Here is a 24,829-nt window from a genome sequence, read left to right as displayed (position 1 = left end):
ATGAAAAAGAATGTATGTGTTTGTATAACTGAATCACTTTGCTGTACAGAAGAAATTAACACAATACTGTAAATCAATTATACTTCAGTACAATAAACTAAAAAAAACCCTGATTTTGGGAGGTCCTCACAGCCTGAAAGAATGCAGAGGGGATCTCTGCGGTACAAATTGGGTAATTTTATGCTTGCATACTTACAGGATGGGGCTTGCCAAGGAGATGGGGGGCTGGTGCCAGTGTTGTCTGAGAGGTGACCTTGCTAATGGTTTTTCAGTGACCCAAGCAAGTCCAAAGGCTCACAGAAATCTGTAGAGCTCTCCTGTCTACCTAACCGCCCTGGCATTTCCAAGCTGAGCTCTCCTGCTGAAAGCAGGAGGTGGGTTCTCACAGGTCCAGAGCTGCTCCATGTTGAGCAGGAAACACTTTTCATGAGCCCCGTATAATGAGGTGTGGCGACCTCTTGTAATGAAAACTCGTCCTCCCTCTAGGAATGCTGCTTTGTGTCTAGGGACAGTAGGCAGTGATGGATGTCTATGACTTGAGGAGATAATGAGAGTAAAGAGATGCTCATACATGTTTGTCAGATGGCCAAATGGATGTGCACGGAGCATCCCTCTGGTTGGGAGGGGTGGGGCAGACTTAGAGCATCTGGTCACTGGAAGCCATGGCAGCCCCATGGCCCATCGGCAGAGAAGCCACAGATTCACCAGTAGGATATGCAGGGTGTCTTTTTAAACACACAGGCTCAGAGAGTGGGTATGTCAGGCCCATCCCCAACATCTCCCCTGAGTTCTAGACTCTTAGCTCCACCCCCCATTTGACATTTTTCCTTGAGCATCTTAAAGACAAGTTCTCTAGTTACCCTCCCCGCCCCCTCCCCGCCCCGACTCCTACACACACTGTAACTCCTGGTCCTCTCCATCTCAGCGATGGTGCCACCAACTGCCTAGTTTAAGCCGGACATCCAGTCCCCACCCTTAACTCTTCCCTTTCCCCACCTCCAATCCAGCACTCTTTTGTGGGCTCCACCACCAAAATATATATTGACTCTACACAGGATCTGCATTTCCGCACCACCACTTTGGTCTCAGCCACCTTGGTCTCTCTCCTGGCCTCCTGGAAGAGTCAGCTACCCTCTGCTTCCAGCCCTGCTCCCGTGTGGTCCGAGTGACCCGGTCCTGTCCAAGTCTCGTCTCATCAGCCTCCCGTCTTCCCATTCCCACTTGCCGCAGCACAGGCTGGTGTTCTGAATCTTCACGCCCAGGGTCTTTGTATTTCTACTGCCTGGAATTTTTTCCCTCATGGCCCTTCGCAAGCTATGTTTTTGTCCTCCTTGGGGGTCTCAATTCGAATCACATTTCTCCAGTGATGGTCTCCCTGACCTTGGCCCGCAGTACCTCCACATCTCACCCAGTGATGCGCTCCAGCTGGCTTAGTCAGTAATCATCTTATTTTCCTGTTTAGTCTGTCTTCTGGAACAGCAAACCTTTTAGTAAAGGGCCAGATAGAAAATATTTTAAGCTCTGTGGCCCTACGGTTTCTGTCACAAAGATTCGACTCTGCCATTTTAGTGTGAAAGAGCACAACCAGACAATATGTAAGTGAATGCATGTGGCTGTGTTGCAATACTTTATCTGTGGACACTGAAACTTGAAACTCATATAATTTTCACGTGTCACAAAATACTCTTTTGAATAAAAAAATCATCAAAAAATGTAACAACCATTCTTAGCTCCTGGACCTTACAGAAATATTCAGTGGGACAGCAGGCTATAGTTTGCCAACCCGTTTTAGAATGTAAGCTCCACGAGGCCAGGCTTCTGTCTGTCTTGTCCATCACAATATCCTAAGTACATAACAGTTCTTGGCACATAAAAGATGCTCACTAAATATTTGGGGAATAAAAGAAGGCAGAGGAGGCTATATCTGGAGCTCATTGGGCATATCTCAAACATGTGGCCATCATGTTTCTGAAAACAAGGAGTAAAGGAACAAGGATAAAAAGGAAGAACAATCATGAGATAGGCATCTGAAGACCTGTCAACATGACTCTCTGGACATCACGTCCATCCTTCTAGCCAGGACGACACTCGACCACCCATGATCTGTATTTTCTAGGCCTAGAGATTCTTCCAAGTCAAGCAAGAAACCAACAATCCTCTGAACTGGCAACTCGGCCAGGCTGTCAGAATTCTAACCCATGGAAAGGCCGTGGACATTTTGTCCTGGCACCGAGAGTTACCATCTGAATAAATTAATATTTATGTGCTTTTATGAGGAAAATTTTTCTTGATCTTTAACAAGGAGAATCAACCTTTCAATCCCACCTGGCCTTTGTATCTCTTTTCATTTTCACCTTACCCACTGGCTCAGAATAAATATTTCTCTGATTTTTTAAACAGCATTTGTTCCCACAGCTATAGCTTTGAGACAAAATACTTTTCTTAATAATACTCTAAGAGGGAAAATATTTGGCTCTCTCCTCCATAATTTTTGATGGAACCTGTTTGTTGCCTTGTGGTCATTCCATTGGCGGTCATTTGATGCTTTGGACTGCCGAATGAGGCCCCATTTGGGCTGTGTCTCTGGACACCAGTAGAAACATTTGGAAAGTTTAAAGAAAACTCAGACAACTGGTTGCACTTGGGGAAAAATATAACTAGATTCTATCTCTCACCTCATATCAAAATCCTGGATGAGTTAAAGATTTAAACAAGAAGAAAATATGAATGAACATTTAAAACATAGTTTTGGGGATATGGACACCTCTAAACATGTTACTGAAGGCAGAAACATAAAGACAATTACATAAGAGTTAAAAAATCTTCAGCACAGACCCCCTCCCCCAAATTCTTAAAGAAAATCTTGAGAAACCACAACCTTATAGACTTATTTGCTGACAAATGGTTAATTCATTAAAAATTTTTTTTGTTTACCCGTTTTGGGGAGAGGACATTTCAATTCTACTTTCTTAGCATATTTCAATTACACAATACAGTGTTATCAACTATAGTCACCATCAGACTTTAGTTCCTCAGAACTTTCTCATCTTATAACTGAGAAATTTTGTACCCTTTTACCAATCTCTCCTTATTTCCCCCATTCCCAGTCCCTGGCAACTACTTTTCTACTCTCCGTTTCTATGAGTTTGACTTTTTTTTTTTTAATATTTCACATATAAATGATACCATGCAGAATCTGTCTTTCTCTGTCTGGTTTATATCACCTAGCGTAATGCCCTGCAGTTTCATCCATGTTGTTGCAAATGACAAGATTTCTGTATTTTTTAAGGCTAAATAATATTCCATATATATATATATATATATATACACACACACACACACACACACACACACATATACATACATATATACATATATATAACATTTTCTTGGTCCATTCATCTGTTGATGGACACTTTGTTTCCATACCTTAGTGATTGTGAACAATGCTGCAATGAACATGGGAGTACAGCTATCTCTTCAAGATAATGATTTTGTTTCCTTGGGATATAGACCCAGAAGTGGGATTACTGGGTCATATGGTAGTTCTATTTTAATGTCTTGAGGAGCCTCCATGCTGTGTTCCATAGTGGCTGCACCAGTTTGCATTCCCAACGGCAGCACACAGGGGTTCCCTTTTCTCCACATCCTAGCCAGCATTTGTTATCTTGTCCTTTTGAAAATAGCCATTCTAACCAGTGTAAGGTGATAGCTCATTCTGGTTTTGATTTGCATTTCCTTGATGATTAGTGATGTTAAGCAGGTTTAATTTCTTTAATATGTAAAACTAATCATCGAGGGGAAAAAACACCATTGAAAAATGTGTAGAAGCTATGTAGAGGTGTATATTTAAGGATGTTGGCAGAAAAAATGAATGAAGGACATAAGCAGATGACTCACAAAATAAGTTCAACTAGTCAACAAATATTTGAAAAACATGTTCAATCTTATTAGTAATTAAAAAAAAAAAAACCCACAAGACAATCCTGAGATACCATGTTCTGCCTGTCAAATTGGAAAAGATAAAAAAGAACGATGGCAAGTGTGTGGTCGACTGCTGGTGAGGCAGCATGGCTACATTTATCCAAAGTTCCAAATTCAACATTTCTACTTCTAGAAATTAAGATTCACACAGTATTTGGAGAGTTTCCTCCATTTTCATTACCATTAGGATGGGGAGCCTGTACCAAGGATGAGAGAGTGTTCTGAGTAGCAAGACACTGGAGACCTTCTCCATGTTCATCATGGGTGTTGCTTAAGCCCATCCACAGTCTAGGTTGCCTAATGCCCAGTAGTTTAACCAACTACCTACCAGCTTGTTGACTAAACTGACATGAATTCAGTCAAAATGATGCCTTGTGGGGAGTGGTGTATGCCTTGTTTCTATTCCATCAGGTATTCATGCCAGGGACACCACTGTTGCTTCTGTGTTGAATTGGAGTCAAAGCATAGGAAACACTTTCTACATTAAAGGGTTAAATATATTTATGATCGCCCACTGCTGGATTGTTAAAGTCCTAATGCACCAAGTGTAAATGTGCCTTTCTTCCAGCCTCCTCCGGTGTCAGGACTTTGTAGAAAATACTATCTTCTACTTTAGCAAGCACCCACTGCACACACGTAAGCTAGACTTCAGTCCTGGAGTGAACACCAGTATCAAAAACCTTGGAGAATAACATTCCTGCTTGAGGCAATCTAATTAAACTTCTCCTGTCAACTCGAAGTGGCCCCCAATGGACAGATCAAACTTATTTTTAGGTTCCAAGTGTTATAAGAAGAAATATTTAATTAGAATGGGGGATGTTTAAAATAGCTTTGTCTCTTAACATCGGTGCCTGCTGGCTTGTTTTTCCTGATGTCATTAATCACCAGTGAACGGATGTCAGAATTCACAGCTATAGCTCCCGTCGAAATCTGCCTTCTTTGGGTAGTTTGTCCCATAACTCAAAATGCCATGTCTCTCCAGAATTTGGCACTTTCCTGCAAGCCAGTGGCACTGAGAGCTTTAGACAATTGAATTTTGAGCTTTTCTTCAGAATAAGAGCCCCAGGCAGGGTATTTCTCCCATGGAGCTCTGTGGTTCTTGGCATCAGTGGAGAGATGGTCGTGTTCAGACTGAGGAGTAGAGAATGTTCCGTGGTCCTGGGACCAAGAAGGGCTTGATGATGCCTCGGGACCTACGTGAAGAACTGAGCTATATAGAAAGTGATGGAAGGGAGATAATTCGAGCTCCTTTAGGGTTCAAATCTAATTTTTGGTATTCCTTTATAATTTTTCTGGATCAACAAGTTTTTTAGAAATGGGAGAGAACTAGATTTACTTTGCCAATAATTGTGCTATCTAGAAAGTTATATAGATTAACCTTTATTTTTTAAAAAACACAGGAGTACTTAGTAAATGGCAGGCACTGTTCTCAGTGCTTTATGTGTTTTAAACTCACCTAGTCACCACAACAGCCCTTTGAGGTGGTAGTAGTATTATTCCTACTTTACAGATGAGGAAACTGAGGTGCAGAAAGGATAAATAACTTTCCCAAAGCCACTCCCTAGTGGGTGGCAGAACCAGGATTCCAACATAGTCAGTCTGGCTCTGGAGTTGGGTGCTTAGCCATGTCTTCCATTTTATTACTTTATGATTAATAAGGACATTCTTTCTTTATTCCCAATTGATTTTAAGTGGTGCATATCTCCTAGAACTTCACCTGCTGGCTTCCTACAAATTATTGCCCTTCTCCCAAACTCAAAAGCTTTTAGAAAGTCATTATTTGTGAGAGGACAAGGCACTTCTATATGGCACTTGTGGGAGTATAAATTAAATCTGTTTGACCCTTTAGTCCAATGTTTCTACTTCTAGAAATGGATCTAAGGAAATAATCTAAGATGTATATAGAGAAATCTGTTTAAAGTGAACAGACACTTGTTTCTAGTATCATCAGAACCTAGAACAGTTTCTGGCACATAGTGGGCATTTGGCAAAGAATTATTAAGTGAACAAACTGCAAATTACAAGCAAATGAAAAACAAAGATACAAACAAAACCTCAAGGTGCACCCAGAAGATGAAATAATTTTCTCTCTCTGATGGTCTTCTATACAGACATTAGAAATCATGTTTGTAGAAGGAACTTCATTAATAGCAGCTTTTACACCATCTATTAAGTGAATAAATCAAGCACCGAAAGATTAGGGACATTATTTTCTTGGGTTCCTATAGTACAACAACCACTCTTAGCAGGAAAATTGTGTGTTTATAGATTTTTCCCAATTAATAAATCACTTATTCACTGTAAGAGGTATGTTTAAAATTATTCACATTTTACATTTTATTGTTTTAATGTGTATTTATAGTTTTAAACAATCTGTTTGATTCATTACAAAACATCACTAGTAGTTATCTGCCTGGCAAGTTGTGAATGGCTGTTATTCTATCCTTTGGATTTGGAATGTGTCTCACCTTTTCTACAATAAATATATGTACTTTTGTAATCAGAAGAAATAAATGTTTAAAATTTTACCTTCCATGGGGTCAAAAGGAAGGAACAAAGATAACTAAGGACAGAAGAAAAGTATTGATAGGAAAAATGCCAGAAAGTTAATAGTGGTTGTATTTACCTGGGGGGAATTAAGATTAGCATTTCACTTCTTTTAATTGATACAGGCTTTCCAATTGTATAATAATGAACATATATTATTTAAACAATATAACATTTATTTTTTTAATGGAAAAAGTAGAGTCTGGGTGGGGGAGTTTTAAAATTGGCTGCAGCATCTGCCACTGGTTAGGGAGTTTCACTTTGGTCTCCACACATGACACTCGCCTCTCCTACCCGCCCCCCAGCCCTTATGATCCTGGCCATCTTGCTGACCATTTGGGGACTACCATGCCTCCAGGATTCTGGCATCTGGTAGATATTCACATGTTTGTTTAATGACTAAACTAAATAGCTGTGGAGTAAATTGTTAATTTAATATTTAAAAATGTGTTCTGTTTGCTTTGTGAGGCACAGTTTTCTTACCATGTCCCTCACCTCTAATAATCCCTCATCTCCAGGGTGGGATATCCACTTCCTGGTGTGTTTCAGGTTGTTGTGCGTTATGTCCTCTTCATACACCAAGGGGAATGGGGGCATCAGCAGTCCCTGTTCAGAGAGAAGCCTTTGAACCACCTGGAGGAGGGAGAACTTGCCTGGGAGACTCACTGCTAGGCTCAGACCCCTACCTTCTGAGGGTGTTGAGCCACCTATGCTGGAATTTTTGCTGGCGGGGTTGGGGGTGACAGTGAAGGCTGAAGAATAGTCACAAAGCTCAGGATGGCCACTGGGGGTCAGTCTTATGCATGGGAGGTACAATGGTCCCCAGCACCCCTCCTCCCCCAGTATCTTCCCAGCTCACAAACTGGTCACTGAGATTCTGCCACAAGAGATACACCTTTTTGGTTTAAGATTTCTGCCAGCGCTAATATTTAAATACTGTCAAACATTTACACTTCAATGTGACTGAAGGTTCTGAAAGCACATTGGGTAGGAAAGTATTGGGGATGGCCTATTGCCTCTTCTTTGTCAGGTTTTGCGTTAGGAGCTTTATAGAGTAACCACAGAATTTATCCTCCAAACTGGGATGCTTCTGAGAGTGAAAAGAGATGCTCATTTGATGGATGGGGTGCCACGGCAACAGGCAAAAACTGGGAGTGTCTTGCATCAACAGGTTTGCATGATCTCCTCATGTATGGATATATCACGTTTGTAGCAATGAGAAATTATCCTGCCCATTTAGACGAGGGAACTAAGGTTCAGAGAAGTCAAGAAACATGTCCAACGTCCTTGGTTTCAAAGTCTGTGCTCTTTTATCCCCTTAAGGCTCAAGGTCAGTGGGGTCCTGGAAATCAACAGGAAAGGGATGTCACTGCGGGGAGAGCAGGAGAGGACTTGAACAGGATAAAATGAGGAATGACCCAATGGTGCTTTGTTAGCTTGGTGATTTTTGCCAGGACCAGCTCTGGACGCAGTCTGGAAGGTATGTGCGGTAAGGCTCATCGTTGAAAAAGTCCCCTGACACTTTGCTGCTCTGCCTCAAATGTGCCTCATCATCAGGTGTCAGGCCACCTGTGTAGGAACTGTGTGTCCCTCTCTTGTGCTGTGTGTGTGGCCTGCCAGGAGGCCAGAACTCTGCTTCCTTTGTGTTATGTTCCCTCCATGCTGTTGCCTTTCTGTCTCTCAAGTCAAGGGTACGAGTGGGAGGGTCTCTCACGCAGCTTGCATGAGAGTCTAGGGTCTCTCTCACGTTGTCAGGTTTTGAAAATTTCCCTGGACTTTGCCTTATGAATGAGGGAAAGAGAGGAACTTATTTCATGTCCTGGAAAGTCTTTTGTCACAAACAGCCAAGGAGGGTTTGAGGCACCCATGCTTCATTGCAGGGCCTGGGATTCCAGGGGAGGAACAAGGGTGCTTAGCATTTATCTCATACATTAGGAAAGGCGTTTCCCTGAGAGGGGAACACACTTCCCTTCCATGCTAGGGCTCCATCCCAAGAATGGAGAACCGACCAACAAAACCATGTTCACCTGGGAATTCATTCCACAAGTACTAAGGCTGATGCTTCTCAACTCCCATTTTTTCATGTCTATTCACATATCTTTGGTCTTCACGTCTTGGCCTCCTCCCTATGAAGTGGTCATCAGAGCTGAGCCTGAACTCTCACCTGGAGACTTTGGGTTGCCCCAAGGAGATATTATGGCAGGAAGAGACCACCCTGCCACTCACCACCAAAGAGACAGTCATTATGACCCAAGAGCTCCTGACTGCACTGAACCAGACAGCAGCTCCCCGTGTACCTTTTGAGAAAGTCCAAAGCCCTCACAGATACCTCTGTTCTTTTTCTAGGGCTCCCTCCTCAAGGTCACCTCTAGATCTGAGCTCCTTGTTCTTTTGAATTTATTTTGTAAAATGTATTGTCTCACCGTGCTGCATTTTCTCATTATCCCACTCTGTTCTAGGTCGAACCAGGAGTTCACCCATTTCCACCAAAAAACAAAAACAAAAACAAAACAAAACCCAATTCTAGGTTCTGGGAAAGTGGTAGTGGATGCATCTTTTTTAATCTTTCCAAATTCCTCCATACAAAAAGGACAGTTGGATAGCAAAGCCATAAACCAACGGTGAACATTTACCAAACATCTCAACTGCCTCTCCCAAACCAAGGTAGTCCTACAAACTCCCAAATGGAAGGAGTGAGGATAAACCATCAAGAACCACAAGACTCCCAGGGATCAGTGTCTATGTAGCAGAAACAGAGGGTAGCAACAGGGCATCTGATGGGCTTGAGAACAGGAGAACCTAGCCTAGCCCCTGTGAACTCCAGAAACTGATCCACTCAAAAACATCAGCAGCCCCTTAGTGTTTAGAGAGTTAATCCTAGACTTTTTTTTTTTAGCTTGACATTCAAACCCTTTGATAGTTTCACCCTAGTATGCCTTTCCAGTATAATTTCCAACCACATCTTTTGACTTGCCCTCTATGCCAACTACTCTGTTCTCAGGGGTTCCATTTGCCTTCTCCAATTCCTTGGGTCTTGCATTTCACTCAGCTCTAGTGGTATGGCTCAGGTGAATTCTGGATAACATCACTGAAATGTGCAGGCTCAAGACACAGTTGGTGTCTCTCGGTTAACTTTTGGCACAAAATTTTTATAAATACAAATTCCTTTTGGAAGAGAATACTGCTTCTGCCAGACAAAGTTTACTTAGTTCCACAAACAACAGTAGGACACTTATCGCTGTAGTTCTTATTATAACACACAAGTCTCCCTTGACTTTCTCCTACTTTAAAATAATTAAATCATGTTTTTATTAAAAAATCCATCCCATATTTGGGAAAAGACTAAAAGGCATTTGCTTGATTTCTGAAATAATGATAGGGCATTTCCGTTTGCCCACGGAGTACCAGCCAAGGTCAAGGTCCACATAAGGTGTGGACCTTCACCAGTTCTGAAGATTCCCGGGGGGAAATGAATGCCCATGTAGGAAGCTTGAGACAGTAAACCTGGTGACTCTGGCTTTGCCCTGACCCGTGGCCCCATGGGATGTGAACAGAACTGCCCTTGTTGAGAGAAGGCATGGATGCAACATTTTCCATTTCTTTCACCAAACATAAGTGTATGATGGGAGGAAGATTTTGATATGCAGAATCCCACCACGTCCTCAGTCAGAGACACAGATGTACCATATGATTTTGAGCGTGGCACCCAGGATTTGGGTCTAGTTCAAGCACGCAGCTCATAAAAGCCCAGACAATAAAAAGTGAAGATGTAAAAGATAAAAGGGTTGCTTTCAGATGCCATAAAATATTGTTTAAAACCCTTCTTAACCATAGCATTCTAACCTTTACATTTCCATTTTTATGCATGGAAAAAAGGACTGTTTAGTATTTGTACTAACCGAGCCTCAGGAAATGAACATCTTCTGGCCATTAAAAGCAGGTTCTACTAGTTCAGTACTGGCATCTGAATCACTCTCTTTGCGATCCTGGGCTTGCATCTGAATCACTCTCTTTGCAATCCTGGGCTTGCCGTCATACATTGGAATGCGTTCATTTCCTTGCACTCAGGACCCTGCTAATGCTTTAATTCCTGTAGGTAAATCCTGTGGGAAAAAGTAATACTGCATCTGAAATTTCTGACAAAAATACATGCAAGTTCTTTTTTTTTTTTTTTTTTAATAACAAGAGATTTGTTGTAGCTGTTTTAAGATAGCAACCATTGTGGAGACCTCTTGAGTACAATTATGGTTAGGCTTGAACCTTTAAATATTTAGCTAATGCTATTTTCTAGGTATCATTTAAATTAATAGCAAAATAATAATGATAAAAAATAATAGCTTATTATATCATGCATTTTCTATGGATTAAGCCCTGTGCTTTTTAAATCTTCCCAACATGTCTGGGGCAGGTACTGATGGTTAGCTCCATTTTATAGGTAAGGAAAGTGAGACTTAGAGGTAAAATTAACTTGCCTGAGGTCAGACAGTGCCAGAATTGTATTCCAAATCTGTCTGGCTCAGAAGCCCAATTTCTTAATCACTTTTGATGTACTGTATTTTGCCCATTTGAAATTTTTATAAAATGCAAAACACAATTCCTTAAAACCAGAAACTGTGTTTAAAATATAAAACCATCTCCGTTTTGACTCTGAAGTTGGGCAACCACACTGTTCCCTATGTAAAGGCATTGTAGTCACAATAACTAGTTTAATTGCCTGGGTTTTAGTTTTTTCATTGGCAAAATTAAGAAATTGAGCCAAAAACACCTTTTCCTTCTGACGTTCAGTCATTTGTCTGTTCAGCTAATGTTTATTTGGATTTCTACTATAAGGAAAGACCGGGTGATCTAATCATAATAATGGACTAATGAGGTATGATCCCTAAGTGTAAAGAGCTCAGTTTAATGGAAGAGAAGAATTCACCAACGAACCATCAGAATCCAATGTAGTCTGTGCTGTAAAAGGTATGTGTGCATGTGTGTGTGTACACATACATATAAAAGCACACACAATCATACGTATACATACGTATGCACAGACACATACACATACACACACACACACACACACACACACACACACCTATGGGAACAGAGTAGAGGCAGGGACTTAGGAATTGGGTGTTTCACACAAGTGTGACAATAATTCCATGAGGAGAAGGGGTCGAGTCTGTTTTTAGTCCCCCTGTGTCTTGGGCCTGGCAGATCAGTACATACTTGTTGAATGATGGCATGAATGAAAATGAGACATAATCTGCATTGTAAAGGATTCATGGAGGTTCACCAGGTGGAGAAGAGGGGGTAGAACACACATTCCAGGTGGCAGGAACAGCATGTACAAAAGTAAGGAGCACATACAATTTCATGGTGGGTTGAGCAAGGCCTTGGAAGCTTGGCCCCAGAAGGAGGGTGCATGTGGGGCAGCAGCAGAAAACAAGGTTACAAAAGGTAGATTTTGGCCAGGTTCATGGTGGGTCCAAAGCCATGGGTTTGGGTGAGGTGTGACTCTGCAGAGTTCTTTCAGTGGGGAGAACCTGTAGCTCTGGATGCCTTACTTATTCACAGCTATTGGACCCAGAGTAATGTAATATGACTATTTAGCAGATAAAAGGGTAACAGTGGAAACTCCACTAGGAAAAGATATTGTGGGTGGGCTCCCATTTTCAGGGGAAAAAAAGATATTACCAACTTAAATCAGAGGAGCAGTAAGAATTATTAACATTAAACAGGTAGTCAGATTGAACCTGAGTATAGGAACCTGTTTGGAGGCAGGAAGTTCTTGTGCCTGTGAAGGTCTGTCCGTCCACTAGAATAACCGAGAGTAAGAGTAAAAGAAAGGCATCCTTGGAAATGTGATTTTTCAGTCCCATCCATTAACAGGTAGGAGCCTGTTTCCCCATTCCCTGAATCTGGGCTGGCTTTATAAATTGTATTGAAATAGTAGTGAGGGAGGGCCAATTCGGAGCCCAGGCCTCAAGAGACCTTGCTTGCTTCCATTCACTCTCTTGTAACACTGCTGCCAACATGTGAACAAGCCTGGGCTAGCTTGATGGTTGTCACCCCAAATTGAAACCCAGCCAATCTCTAGAGGCATGGCTGAGGCCATCCTAGACCAGCCAGCCCCCAGCCAGCTCACGAGCTGCACATGAACAAGCTTAGTTGAGTCTAGCCTCACTCAGCAGAACTGTCCAGGCAGCCAGAAGACTCATGAGCAAGAATAGATGGTAGTTGTTTTAAGGTAAAAACAAAGGAACGAAGGGAGGGAGGGAGGAAGGAAGGAAGGAAGGAAGGAGAGAAGGGAGAGAGGGGAGGAGGGAGGGGGAAGGAAGGAAGGGAAGGAGGGAGGGAGCAAATGTGATAGAAAAGGGTGATGATGAGTTGCCTAGCATCTAGCTCTTACTATGGGTTAAGTCCTGGGTTACCCACTTTACATACCTTATTTCACTTAATTAGTTCTTGGTTATATCACATTTGTTCATAAATGCATCAAATCTCTCTTCAAAGGAAAGTCTGATTCCAAAAACTTCCAACTTGATTTACCAAGCTGCATGCCAGAAGGATTTTATTCAAAGGTTTTGGAATCAGACAAATCTGGGTTTCAATTCCAAATTCTCTCTTGCCCTCTGTATAACCTGAGGTAATGTATTTAACACAAACCCCAGTGTCAATTTCTGCATCTGAAAAAGTGTGATTAAATAATACTTACGGGGAAACCTTCAAGATGGCGGAAGAGTAAGAGGTGGAGATCACCTTCCTTCCCACAAATACATCAGAAATACATCTACATGTGGAACAACTCCTACAGAACACCTACTGAACGCTGGCAGAAGACCTCAGACCTCCCAAAAGGCAAGAAACTCCCTACGTACGTGGGTAGGGCAAAAGAAAAAAGAAAAAACCGAGACAAAAGAATAGGGATGGGACCTGCACCAGTGGGAGGGAGCTGTGAAGGAGGAAAGGTTTCCACACACTAGGAAGCCCCTTCACGGGCGGAGACTCCTGGTGGCGGAGGGGGGAAGCTTCAGAGCCACGGAGGAGAGCGCAGCAACGCAGTGCGGAGAGATTCCCGCACAGAGGATCGGTGCCGACCAACACTCACCAGCCCGAGAGGCTTGTCTGCTCACCCGCCAGGACGGATCGGGGCTGGGAGGTGAGGCTCGGGCTTCGGTCGGATCCCAGGGAGAGGACTGGGGTTGGCGGCGTGAACACAGCCTGAAGGGGGCTAATGCGCCACAGCTAGCCGGGAGGGAGTCTGGGAAAAAGTCTGGAACTGCCGAAGAGGCAAGAGACCATTGTTTTGGAGTGTGCAAGGAGAGGGGATTCAGAGCACTGCCTAAACGAGCTCCAGAGACGGGTGCGAACCGCGGCTATCGGCGCGGACACCAGAGACGGGCTTGAAACGCTAAGGCTGCTGCTGCCGCCACCAAGAGGCCTGTGTGCAAGCACAGGTCACTATCCACACCTCCCCTCCCGGGAGCCTGTGCAGCCCGCCACTGCCAGGGTCCCGTGATCCAGGGACAACTTCCCCGGGAGAACGCATGGCACGCATCAGGCTATTGTAATGTCACGCTGGCCTCTGCCACCGCAGGCTCGCCCCACATTCCGTACCCCTCCCTCCCCCCGGCCTGAGTGGGCCCGAGCCCCCAAATTAGCTGCTCCTTTAACCCTGTCCTGTCTGAGCGAAGAACAGACGCCCTCAGGCGACCTACACACAGAGGCGGGTCCAAATCCAAAGCTGAAACCCCGGAGCTGTGTGAACAAAGAAGAGAAAGGGAAATTTCTCCCAGCAGCCTCAGGAGCAGCGGATTAAATCTCCACAATCAACTTGATGTACCCTGCATCTGTGGAATACCTGAATAGACAATGAATCATCCCAAAATTGAGGTGGTGAACTTTGGGAGCAATGATATATATATTTTTTTCCTTTTTCTCTTTTTGTGAGTGTGTATGTGTATGCTTCTTTGTGTGATTTTGTCTGTATAGCTTTGCTTTTACCATTTGTCCTATGGTTCATGTCTGTCCGTATTTTTTTTTTTTTTTAGTATAGTTTTAGCACTTGTTATCATTGGTGGATCTGTTTTTTGGTTTCATTGCTCTCTTCTTTCTTTCTCTCTTTTTTCTTTTTCTTTTTTTATTACTTTTTAATTTCTTTTATTTTTAATAATTATTTTTTATTTTAATAACATTATTTTATTTTATTCTTTCTTTCTTTTTTTCTCCCTTTTCTTCTGAGCCGTGTGGCTGACAGGGTCTTGGTGCTCCGGCCGGGTGTCAGGCCTATGCTCTCTGAGGTGGGAGAGCTGAGTTTGGGACATTGGTCCTCCAGAGACCTCCTGGCTCCATGTAATATCAAATGGAGAAACTTCTCCCAGAGATCTCCATCTCAACGCTAACACCCAGGTCTACACAATGACCAACAAGCTACAGTGCTGGACACCCTATGCCAAACAACTAGCAAGGCAGGAACACAACCCCACCCATTAGCAGAGAGGCTGCCTAAAATCATAATAAGGTCACAGACACCCCAAAACACACCACTGGACATGGTCCTGCCCACCAGAAAGACAAGATCCAGCCTCATCCACCAGAACACAGGCACTACTCCCCTCCACCAGGAAGCCTACACAACCCACTGAACCAACCTTAGCCACTGGGGACAGACACCAAAAACAACAGGAACTATGAACCTGCAGCCTGCGAAAATGAGACCCCAAGCACAGTAAGTTAAGCAAAATGAGAAGACAAAGAAACACACAGCAGATGAAGGAGCAAGGTAAAAACCCACCAGACCAAATAAATGAAGAGGAAATAGTAAGTCTACCTGAAAAAAAATTCAGAATAATGATAGTAAAGATGATCCAAAATCTTGGAAATAGAATGGAGAAAATACAAGAAACGTCTAACAAGGACGTAGAAAAACTAAGGAGCAAACAAACGATGAAAAACACAATAAATGAAATTAAAAATTCTCTAGAAGGAATCAACAGCAGAATAACTGAGGCAGAAGAACGGATAAGTGACCTGGAAGATAAAATAGTAGAAATAACTACTAGAGAGCAGAATAAAGAAAAAAGAATGAAAAGAATTGAGGCCAGTCTCACAGACTTCTGGGACAACATTAAACGCACAAAAATTTGAATTATAGGGGTCCCAGAAGAAGAAGAGAAAAAGAAAGGGACTGAGAAAATATTTGAAGAGATTATAGTTGAAAACTTCCCTAATATGGGAAAGGAAATACTTAATCAAGTCCAGGTAGCACAGAGAGTCCCATACAGGATAAATCCAAGGAGAAACACGCCAAGACACATATTAATCAAACTATCAAAAATTAAATGCAAAGGAAAAATATTAAAAGCAGCAAGGGAAAAACAACAAATCACATACAAGGGAATCCCCATAAGGTTAACAGCTGATCTTTCAGCAGAAACTCTGCAAGCCAGAAGGGAGTGGCAGGACATATTTAAAGTGATGAAAGGGGAAAATCTACAACCAAGATTACTCTACCCAGGAAGGATCTCATTCAGATTCGATGGAGAAATTAAAACCTTTACAGACAAGCAAAAGCTAAGAGAATTCAGCACCATCAAACCAGCTTTACAACAAATGCTAAAGGAACTTCTCTAGGCGGGAAACACAAGAGAAGGAAAAGACCTACAATAACAAACCCAAAACAATTAAGAAGATGGTAATAGGAACGTACATATCAATAATTACCTTAAATGTAAATGGATTAAATCTTCCAACCAAAAGACACAAACTAGCTGAATGCATACAAAAACAAGACCCGTATATATGCTGTCTACAAGAGATCCACTTCAGACCAAGGGACACATACAGACTGAAAGTGAGGGGATGGAAAAAGATATTCCATGCAAATGGAAATCAAAAGAAAGCTGGAGTAGCAATTCTCATATCAGACAAAATAGACTTTAAAATAAAGACTATTACAAGAGACAAAGAAGGATACTACATAATGATCAAGGGATCAATCCAAGAAGAATATATAACAGTTGTAAATATTTATGCACCTAACATAGGAGCACCTCAATACATAAGGCAAATGCTAACAGCCATAAAAGGGGAAATCGACAGTAACACAATCATAGTAGGGGACTTTCACACCCCACTTTCACCAATGGACAGATCAACCAAAATGAAAATAAGTAAGGAAACACCAGCTTTAAATGACAAAGTAAACAAGATGGACTTAATTGACATTTATAAGATATTCCATCCAAAAACAACAGAATACACCTTCTTCTCAAGTGCTCATGGAACATTCTCCAGGAAAAATCATATCTTGGGTCACAAATCAAGTCTTGGTAAGTTTAAGAAAATTTAAATCGTATCAGGTATCTTTTCCAACCACAATGTTATGAGACTAGATATCAATTACAGGAAAAAAACTGTAAAATATACAAACACATGGAGGCCAAACAATATGATACTAAATAACCAAGAGATCACTGAAGAAATCAAAGAGGAAATCAAAAAATACCTAGAAACAAATGACAATGAAAACACGATGGCCCAAAGCATATGGGATGCAGCAAAAGCAGTTGTAAGAGGGAAGTTTATAGCAATACAATCTTACCTCAAGAAACAAGAAAAATCTCAAATAAACAACCTACCCTTACACCTAAAGCAATTAGAGAAAAAAGAACAAAAAAACCTCAAAGTTAACAGAAGGAAAGAAATCAGAAAGATCAGATCAGAAAGAAATGACAATAGAAATAAATGAAAAAGAAATGAAGGAAATGATAGCAAAGATCAATAAAACTGAAAGCTGGTTCTTTGAGAAGATAAACAAAATTGATAAACCACTAGCCAGACTCATCATGAAGAAAAGGGAGAAGACTCAAATCAACAGAATTAGAAATGAAAAAGGAGAAGTAATAACTGACACTGCAGAAATACAAAGGATCATGAGAGATTACTACAAGCAACTATATGCCAATAAAATGGACAACCTGGGAGAAATGGACAAATTCTTAGAAAAGCACAACCTTCTGAGACTGAACCAGGAAGAAATAGAAAATATAAACAGACCAATCACAAGCACTGAAATTGAAACTGAGATTAAAAATCTTCCAACACACAAAAGCCCAGGAACAGATGGATTCACAGGCAAATTCTATCAAACATTCAGAGAAGAGCTAACACCTATCCTTCTCAAACTCTTCCAAAATATAGTAGAGGGAGCAACACTCCTAAACTCATTCCACGAGGCCATTACCCCGATACCAAAACCAGACAAAGATGTCACAAAAAAAGAAAACTACAGGCCAGTATCACTGATGAACACAGACGCAAAAATCCTCAACAAAATACTAGCAAACAGAATCCAACAGCACATTAAAAGGATCATACACCATGGTCAAGTGGGGTTTACCCCAGGAATGCAAGGATTCTTCAATATACGCAAATCAATGTGGTACACCATACTAAGAAACTGAAGGATAAAAACCATATGATCATCTCAATAGATGCAGAAAAAGCTTTTGACAAAATTCAACACACAGTTATGATAAAAACCCTCCAGAAAGTAGGCATAGAGGGAACTTACCTCAACATAATAAAGGCCATATATGACAAACCCACAGCCAACATCATTCTCAATGGTGAACAAGTGAAACCATTTCCACTAAGATCAGGAACAAGACAAGGTTGCCCACTCTCACCACTATTATTCAACATAGTTTTGGAAGGTATAGCCACAGAAATCAGAGAAGAAAAAGAAATAAAAGGAATCCAAATTGGAAAGAAGAAGTAAAACTGTCACTGTTTGCAGATGACATGATACTATACATAGAGAATCCTAAAGATGCTACCAGAAAACTACTAGAGCTAATCAATGAATTTGGTAAAGTAGCAGGATACAAAATCAATGCACAGAAATCTCTTGCATTCCTATACACTACTGATGAAAAATCTGAAAGAGAAATTAAGGAAACACTCCCATGTACTATTGCAACAAAAAGAATAAAATACCTAGGAATAAACCTACCTAAGGAGACAAAAGACCTGTATGCAGAAAACTATAAGACACTGATGAAAGAAATTAAAGATGATACAAACAGATGGAGAGATATACCATGTTCTTGGATTGGAAGAATCAACATTGTGGAAAGGACTATACTACACAAAGAAGTCTACAGATTCAATGCAATCCCTCTCAAACTACCAATGGCATTTTTCACAAAAATCTTGCAATTTGTATGGAAACACAAAAGACCCCGAATAGCCAAAGCAATCTTGAGAAAGAAAAACAGAGCTGGAGGAATCAGACTCCCTGAGTTCAGACTATACTACAAAGCTACAGTAATCAAGACAGTATGGTACTGGCAAAAAAAACAGAAATATAGATCAATGGAACAGGATAGAAAGTCCAGAGATAAACCCATGCACACACGGTCACCTTATCTTTGATAAAGGAGGCAAGAATATACAATGGAGAAAAGACAGCCTCTTCAATAAGTGGTACTGGAAAAACTGGACAGCTACATTTTAAAAGAATGAAATCAGAACACTTCCTAACACCATACACAAAAATAAACTCAAAATCGATTAAAGTCCTAAATGTAAGGCCAGACACTATAAAACTCTTACAGGAAAATGTAGGCAGAACACTCTATGACATAAATCACAGCAAGATCTTTTTGACCCACCTCCTAGAGAAATGGAAATAAAAACAAAATAAGCAAATGGGATCTAATGAAACTTAAAAGCTTTTGCACAGCAAAGGAAACCATAAACAAGACAAAAAGACAACCCTCAGAATGGGAGAAAATATTTGCAAACGAAGTAACTGACAAAGGATTAATCTCCAAAATATACAAGCAGCTCATGCAGCTCAATATCAGAAAAACAAACAACCCAATCCAAAAATGGGCAGAATACTTAAATAGACATTTCTCCAAAGGAGATAAACAGATTGCTAACAAACACATGAAAGGATGCTCAACATCACTAATCAATAGAGAATGCAAATCAAAACTACGAGGTATCACCTCACACCAGTCAGAATGGCCATTATCAAAAAATTACAAACAATAAATGCTGGAGAGGGTGTGGAGAAAAGGGAACCCTCTTGCACTGTTGGTGAGAATGTAAATTGATACAGCCACTATGGAGAACAGTATGGAGGTTCCTTCAAAAACTAAAAATAGAACTATCAATCATACCATCCAGCAATCCCACTACTGGGCATGTACCCTGAGAAAACCATAATTCAAAGAGTCATGTACCACATTGTTCATTGTAGTTCTATTTACAATAGCCAGGACATGGAAGCTACCTGTGTCCATCGAGAGATGAATGGATAAAGAAGATGTTGCACATATATACAATGGAATATTACTCAGCCATAAAAAGAAATGAAACTGAGTTATGTGTAGTGAGGTGGATGGACCTAGAGTCTGTCATACAGAGTGAAGTAAGTCAGAAAGAGAAAAACAAATACCATATGCTAACGCATATATATGGAATCTAAAAAAAAAAAAAGGGTTCTGAAGAACCATGGGGCAGTACGGGAATAAAGACACAGACGTAGAGAATGGACTTGCAGACATGGGGAGGGGGAAGGGTAAGCTGGGAAGAAGTGCAAGAGTGGCATTGACATATATACGCTACCAAATGTGAAATAGATAACTAGTGGGAAGCAGCCGCATAGCACAGGTAGATCAGCTTGGTGCCCTGTAACCACCTAGAGGGGTGGGATAAGGAGGGTGGGAGGGAGACGCAAGAGGGAGGAGATATGGGGATATATGTATATGTATAGCTGATTCACTTTGTTATAAAGCAGAAACTAACACACCATTGTAAAGCAATTATACTCCAATAAAGATATTAAAAAAATAATAATACTTACACATTTGAGTACTATTCAGGCAAAAAAAAGAAATGGGGGGAGGGTGGAAGAATTGGATGTAAGTGGTCAAACAGTACAAAATTCCAGTTATAAGATAACTGGAATACATACAACTGAGGATATAATGTTCGACATGATGACTACAGTTAACATTGCTGTATGGTATATTTTTAAAATGCTAAGAGAGTAGATCCTGAAAGTTCTCATCACACGGAAAAAACTTTTTTTTTTGGTATTTGTATGAGACGTTGCATGTTAACTAAACTTATTGTGGTAATCATTTTCACAGTATAAGTCAGTGAAGTCAATATATGCTGTACACCTTAAATTTACACAGTGCTGCATGTTAATTATACCTCAATAACATGGAAAGAAAAAAATTAATACTTACCCTCTTATTGCGTGAGGATTAAATGAGTTCTTAATCCAAGTGCCTCTCATGGTGCCTGCAAGTACCAGTGACCAGCAGTGACAGCTACCTTATCATTGCTGTCTGTGAATTTGAACAAGGTATACATTGAGGGAAAGAATATTTTATAGCAGAGGTTCTCACCCTGTTTCCAGCCTGCACCCTCATGACCTCACGACCTCGGGCATGACACACTCACTCCGTGGGCACTCCCCGGCTTATGTTTAATTTCTTGTACTTCATTTTTCTCTCAGTTAAGGTATATATCAGAGAGTGAAAGTGACATCATAGGCACAACCTTTAAATCACTCTCAACTATAAATTAAGACTGGATGATTGCAAATTTGAATAGCTTATTACCTACAAATTACTGGCAACAACCTGACATCTGTCAGGACCGAGCAGAAGTTGTGTCTCGTGCATCTGCACGTTTAATCGGAGCGCTCAGATACCCGCCCCGCTCCCCCTCCGCTCTCTGGACTCTATCACCCAGGCAAAGGCGATGTGGGATCCTTGTGTGTTCTTGGCACACAGCTCACTGTCTGGCGCATAAGTAGTAATTAATAAGTATTTGCTGAGTGAACAGCTGTACTCTCCCACCCCAAGGGAGCGACAGAGCAAAGGTTCCCCCCCGCTCCCCCATCCCCCCCCCCCCCCCCCCCCAGTAAATCAGTGAGCCCTTCAGAATTGGAAGGGAGGAACTGGACAGAATGTCATGACTTAAAGGATAAACAGCAGCTTCCTGTCAGCAGCTGGACTATCTTTTTGGCTTTATCAGCCCAATAAGAGTGAAAGAAAGGAGTCTTGTTACCCAAGTGGACCACTACCAACGGTCTAAAGCTAAAAGGGGAGTTAGCATCTTTTCAAGTTCATGTCTAAATTTCTCTTGAATTTGAAGTCCTGGAATCTGCTTTCCTTATTGAAAAATCTCCTGGTTAAAGAGGAGAGCAACAAGCTCTAAATGAGGTAAGTAGATAAATACATAGAATATTAGATGGTGGTGAATATTAAGCAAAAACAAAAGCAGGGAACAGGGCTTGGCAGTATTGAGGGGAGTGCGAATTTGTGTAAGAGGCAGATTCATTAATAAAGGAAGTGGGTGAGGCGGTGAGCCAGATGTCTGGTGCAGAGTGTCCCGGACACAGGGAACAGCAGGTGCCAACTCAGCAATGAGAGCTCTGAGGTCTGGGTCAGAGTGAGCCAGGCGAGCCCAGTAGGAGATGATGTCGGGGAGGTGATGGGCTGTCAGATCATGGGGGGCCTGGTGGGCCATGGCAAGTCTATTGGCTTTTGCTTTGCATGAGATGGGGGAGTTTTGAGCAGAGCGCTCCAGTCCGAGTTGGGCTTTAACAGAATCACTCTGGCTGCTCTGTTGACAACAAATTGAAGGAGGACAAAGGTGAAAGTGGAGAGACCTGTTAAGAGGCCAGCAGGTGAGGGATGACGGTGACTTGGAAGATGGTGAGAAGTGGTTGGATTCCAGATGAACTTTGAAAGTAGAGCTGACGGCTTTGCTGGTAGCGCAGATGTGGGGCAGGATAGGGAAGGCCCTCGGAAGGGTGATCTATCCTCTCAAGGTTAGGCCTGTGATATGTGGAGGGGGTGGCATTATATCATGGGGTAAGAGATAGACGCCTAAGCATTTTCACAAATCCTGTAACCAATGGACTTCACTCAATCTTCCTTTCTGAAACCATTTCCAAGTTTGGTACTACTTGTAGCTTTCCTTGGGGTGCAGCCTTCAATCAGAAAGTCACAGATGGTCAGCTGGGAGGCAACTTTGAGATCAAATAAGCCAGTGGGTCCCATGGTGTCTGGAGGTTCCTGATGTTCAGCCAAGGGATTTCAGATGATACATAGTCATGGATGTTACTGCATCACATTTGGAGAAAGCCATTTCCTTTTCAGTCCTATTTTCATTATATATCGAGAAGCAATCTCAGCTTGGTGGTAAATCTTAAGTGCTTCTTGAACACCTCTTTTTAACTACGGGAGACCAGACCTTTGGCTCAGAGCTATAGCAGGCAACAGAATCTCACTGGAATTGAACAACATGGTTTTGAGTGCACTGAGTGTATTTATTTTTTCCAAAAGTATATTTACTTGTGGACTCACATTCATTTCTTTTTTGGACTCAAAGGACAGCAAATGGCTCTAACATTTGATTCATATAATTCCTAAAAGCATTAGGATGATTGCAGATATTTTCTTGTGTGTTCAATTTTTAAAACCCATATTTATTGAAATGTATATTCATATACAGCGAAGCACTCATAAGTATACAGCTTGATGATTTTTCAAAAAGTGAGTACACACATGTAACTACTGCTCAGATTAAAACATACAGTATTGGAAGTATCTCAGGAGTCCCTTTCTCTGTAACTGTCTCCCCAACCCTCAACAAAGGAGAGCACTATCTTGACTTCTAATACCTTAGATAAGCTTTGCCAGTTTTGAAATTTATGTAACTGAAATCATTCAGTATCACTTCTTTTGTGTTTGGCTTCTTTTGTGTCATACTGCATATCAGAGTTTCATCTGTGTTGTTTATGTAACACTAATTTATTCTTTTTTCTTTGCTATGTGTTATTCCATGTATTAATAAATCACAATTTATTTAGCCATTCTATTATGGATGGCCTCTGTTTCCAGTTTTTGGTTAGTAGTTCTAGGTGGCTAGGAACATTCTTTTGCATATCTATGCTTTTCTATTAGGTACACAGTGTTCAGTCATTCTTGTAGGTGTGTAGTTAAATCTCATTGTGGTTTTGATTACAGATTTGCATTTCTCTGATGATTAATGGAATGGAGTATCCATTTTTTTCTGTTTCTTGGTCATTTGGATATTCTCTTTTTGAAGTACCTGGTCAAGACTTTTGTCCATTTTTCTATTGAGGTGTCAGTCTTTTTTAAAAATTGACTTGTAAGAGTTCTTTATGTATTCTGTATACAAGGTCTTTATTAGGTAATGGCATTGTAAATGCTTTCTTTCACTCTGTGGCTTTCTTTTTGATGCTGTGGTCCAATTTATCAATGTTTTTCTTTTTGGTTGGTGCTTTGTTTTGTTTTTTTGGTCTTATTTAAGAAATCTTTGCCTACCCTAAGGTTATGAAGATATTCTCTTATGTTATCTTGTAGAAGAAGCTTTATTGTTTTACCTTTCAAATTCATGTGTATACTCTGTGGGATTGATTTCAGTGTATGGTGTAAAGTAGGGATCAGAATTTGTGTTTGTTTCCCCATTGGATGCATAATTGATTCAGCATAATAATATTTAAAAAACATCATTTTTCCCTACTACTTTGCAGAGTCTTTGGTTGTGAATCAAGTGCCTGTATGTTTCCAGGTTTGTTTCTGGGCTTTCTAGTGTGTCCCATTGATCTACTAACTAACCTTGAGCCAATATTGCATTATTTCAGTGAGTATTGATGTTGAATATCTTTTCATGTACATTATTGGCCATTTGTATATCTTCTTTGGAGAAATCTCTATGCAAATACTTTGCCCATTTTTAATTAGGTTATTTTTCTTTTTATTGTTTAGTTGTAAGAGTCCTTTATAATATTCTGAATGCTAGATTCTTACCAGACATTTGATTTCAAATATTTTCTTCCGTTCTGTAGTTTGTCTTTTCACTTTTCTGATAATGTCCTTTGATGCATAAAAAATTTTTGTTTTTGATGAAGTCCAATATGTCTATTTTTTTCTTTTATTGCTCATCCTTTTGGTGTTGTATTTAAGGAACTTGCCTAATATGTGGTCATAAAGACTTACACCTATGTTTCCTTCTAAGAGTGTTATACTTTAGCTTTTACATTTTGATATTTGATCCATTTTGAGTTGATTTCTGTATGTTGTATGAGGTATGGGTACACATTCATTCTTTTGCATATGGATATTCAGTTGTCCCAATACCAATAGCTGAAAGACTATTTTTTCCCCACTGAATGGTCTTGACACCCCTGTTGCAAATCAGTTGATTATAGATGTATGGGTTTATTTCTGGACTTTCAATTCCATTT

At 40.9% G+C, this 24,829-nt stretch overlaps 2 long non-coding RNA genes across 5 annotated transcripts in view; one reads left to right on the top strand and one right to left on the bottom strand.

Moving 5' to 3' along the window:
- Positions 1-21,324, bottom strand: part of LOC133095501 (uncharacterized) — an 88,612-nt gene extending 67,288 nt beyond the window's left edge. The window contains exons 1-3 of the long non-coding RNA XR_009701619.1: positions 21,168-21,324; positions 20,790-20,891; positions 10,431-10,634 (exon numbers count right to left, since the gene is read on the bottom strand). This is a non-coding gene — a long non-coding RNA (uncharacterized LOC133095501). The remainder of the gene's footprint in view (positions 1-10,430; positions 10,635-20,789; positions 20,892-21,167) is intronic.
- A 279-nt stretch (positions 21,325-21,603) lies between these two features.
- Positions 21,604-24,829, top strand: part of LOC133094752 (uncharacterized) — a 42,690-nt gene continuing 39,464 nt past the window's right edge. For 3 of the 4 annotated variants that reach the window (XR_009701496.1, XR_009701495.1, XR_009701498.1), the window contains exon 1: positions 22,016-22,240. This is a non-coding gene — a long non-coding RNA (uncharacterized LOC133094752). Of the gene's footprint in view, positions 21,774-22,015; positions 22,241-24,829 lie in introns of those variants that run through there. The other variant, XR_009701497.1, reaches the window with a different exon arrangement.

Source organism: Eubalaena glacialis, chromosome 7 (assembly GCF_028564815.1).
Source record: "Eubalaena glacialis isolate mEubGla1 chromosome 7, mEubGla1.1.hap2.+ XY, whole genome shotgun sequence".
NCBI classification, from domain to species: Eukaryota; Metazoa; Chordata; class Mammalia; order Artiodactyla; family Balaenidae; genus Eubalaena; species Eubalaena glacialis.
The sequence above is the reverse complement of the archived record's forward strand: the minus strand, read 5'-3'. Positions and strand labels throughout refer to the sequence as shown.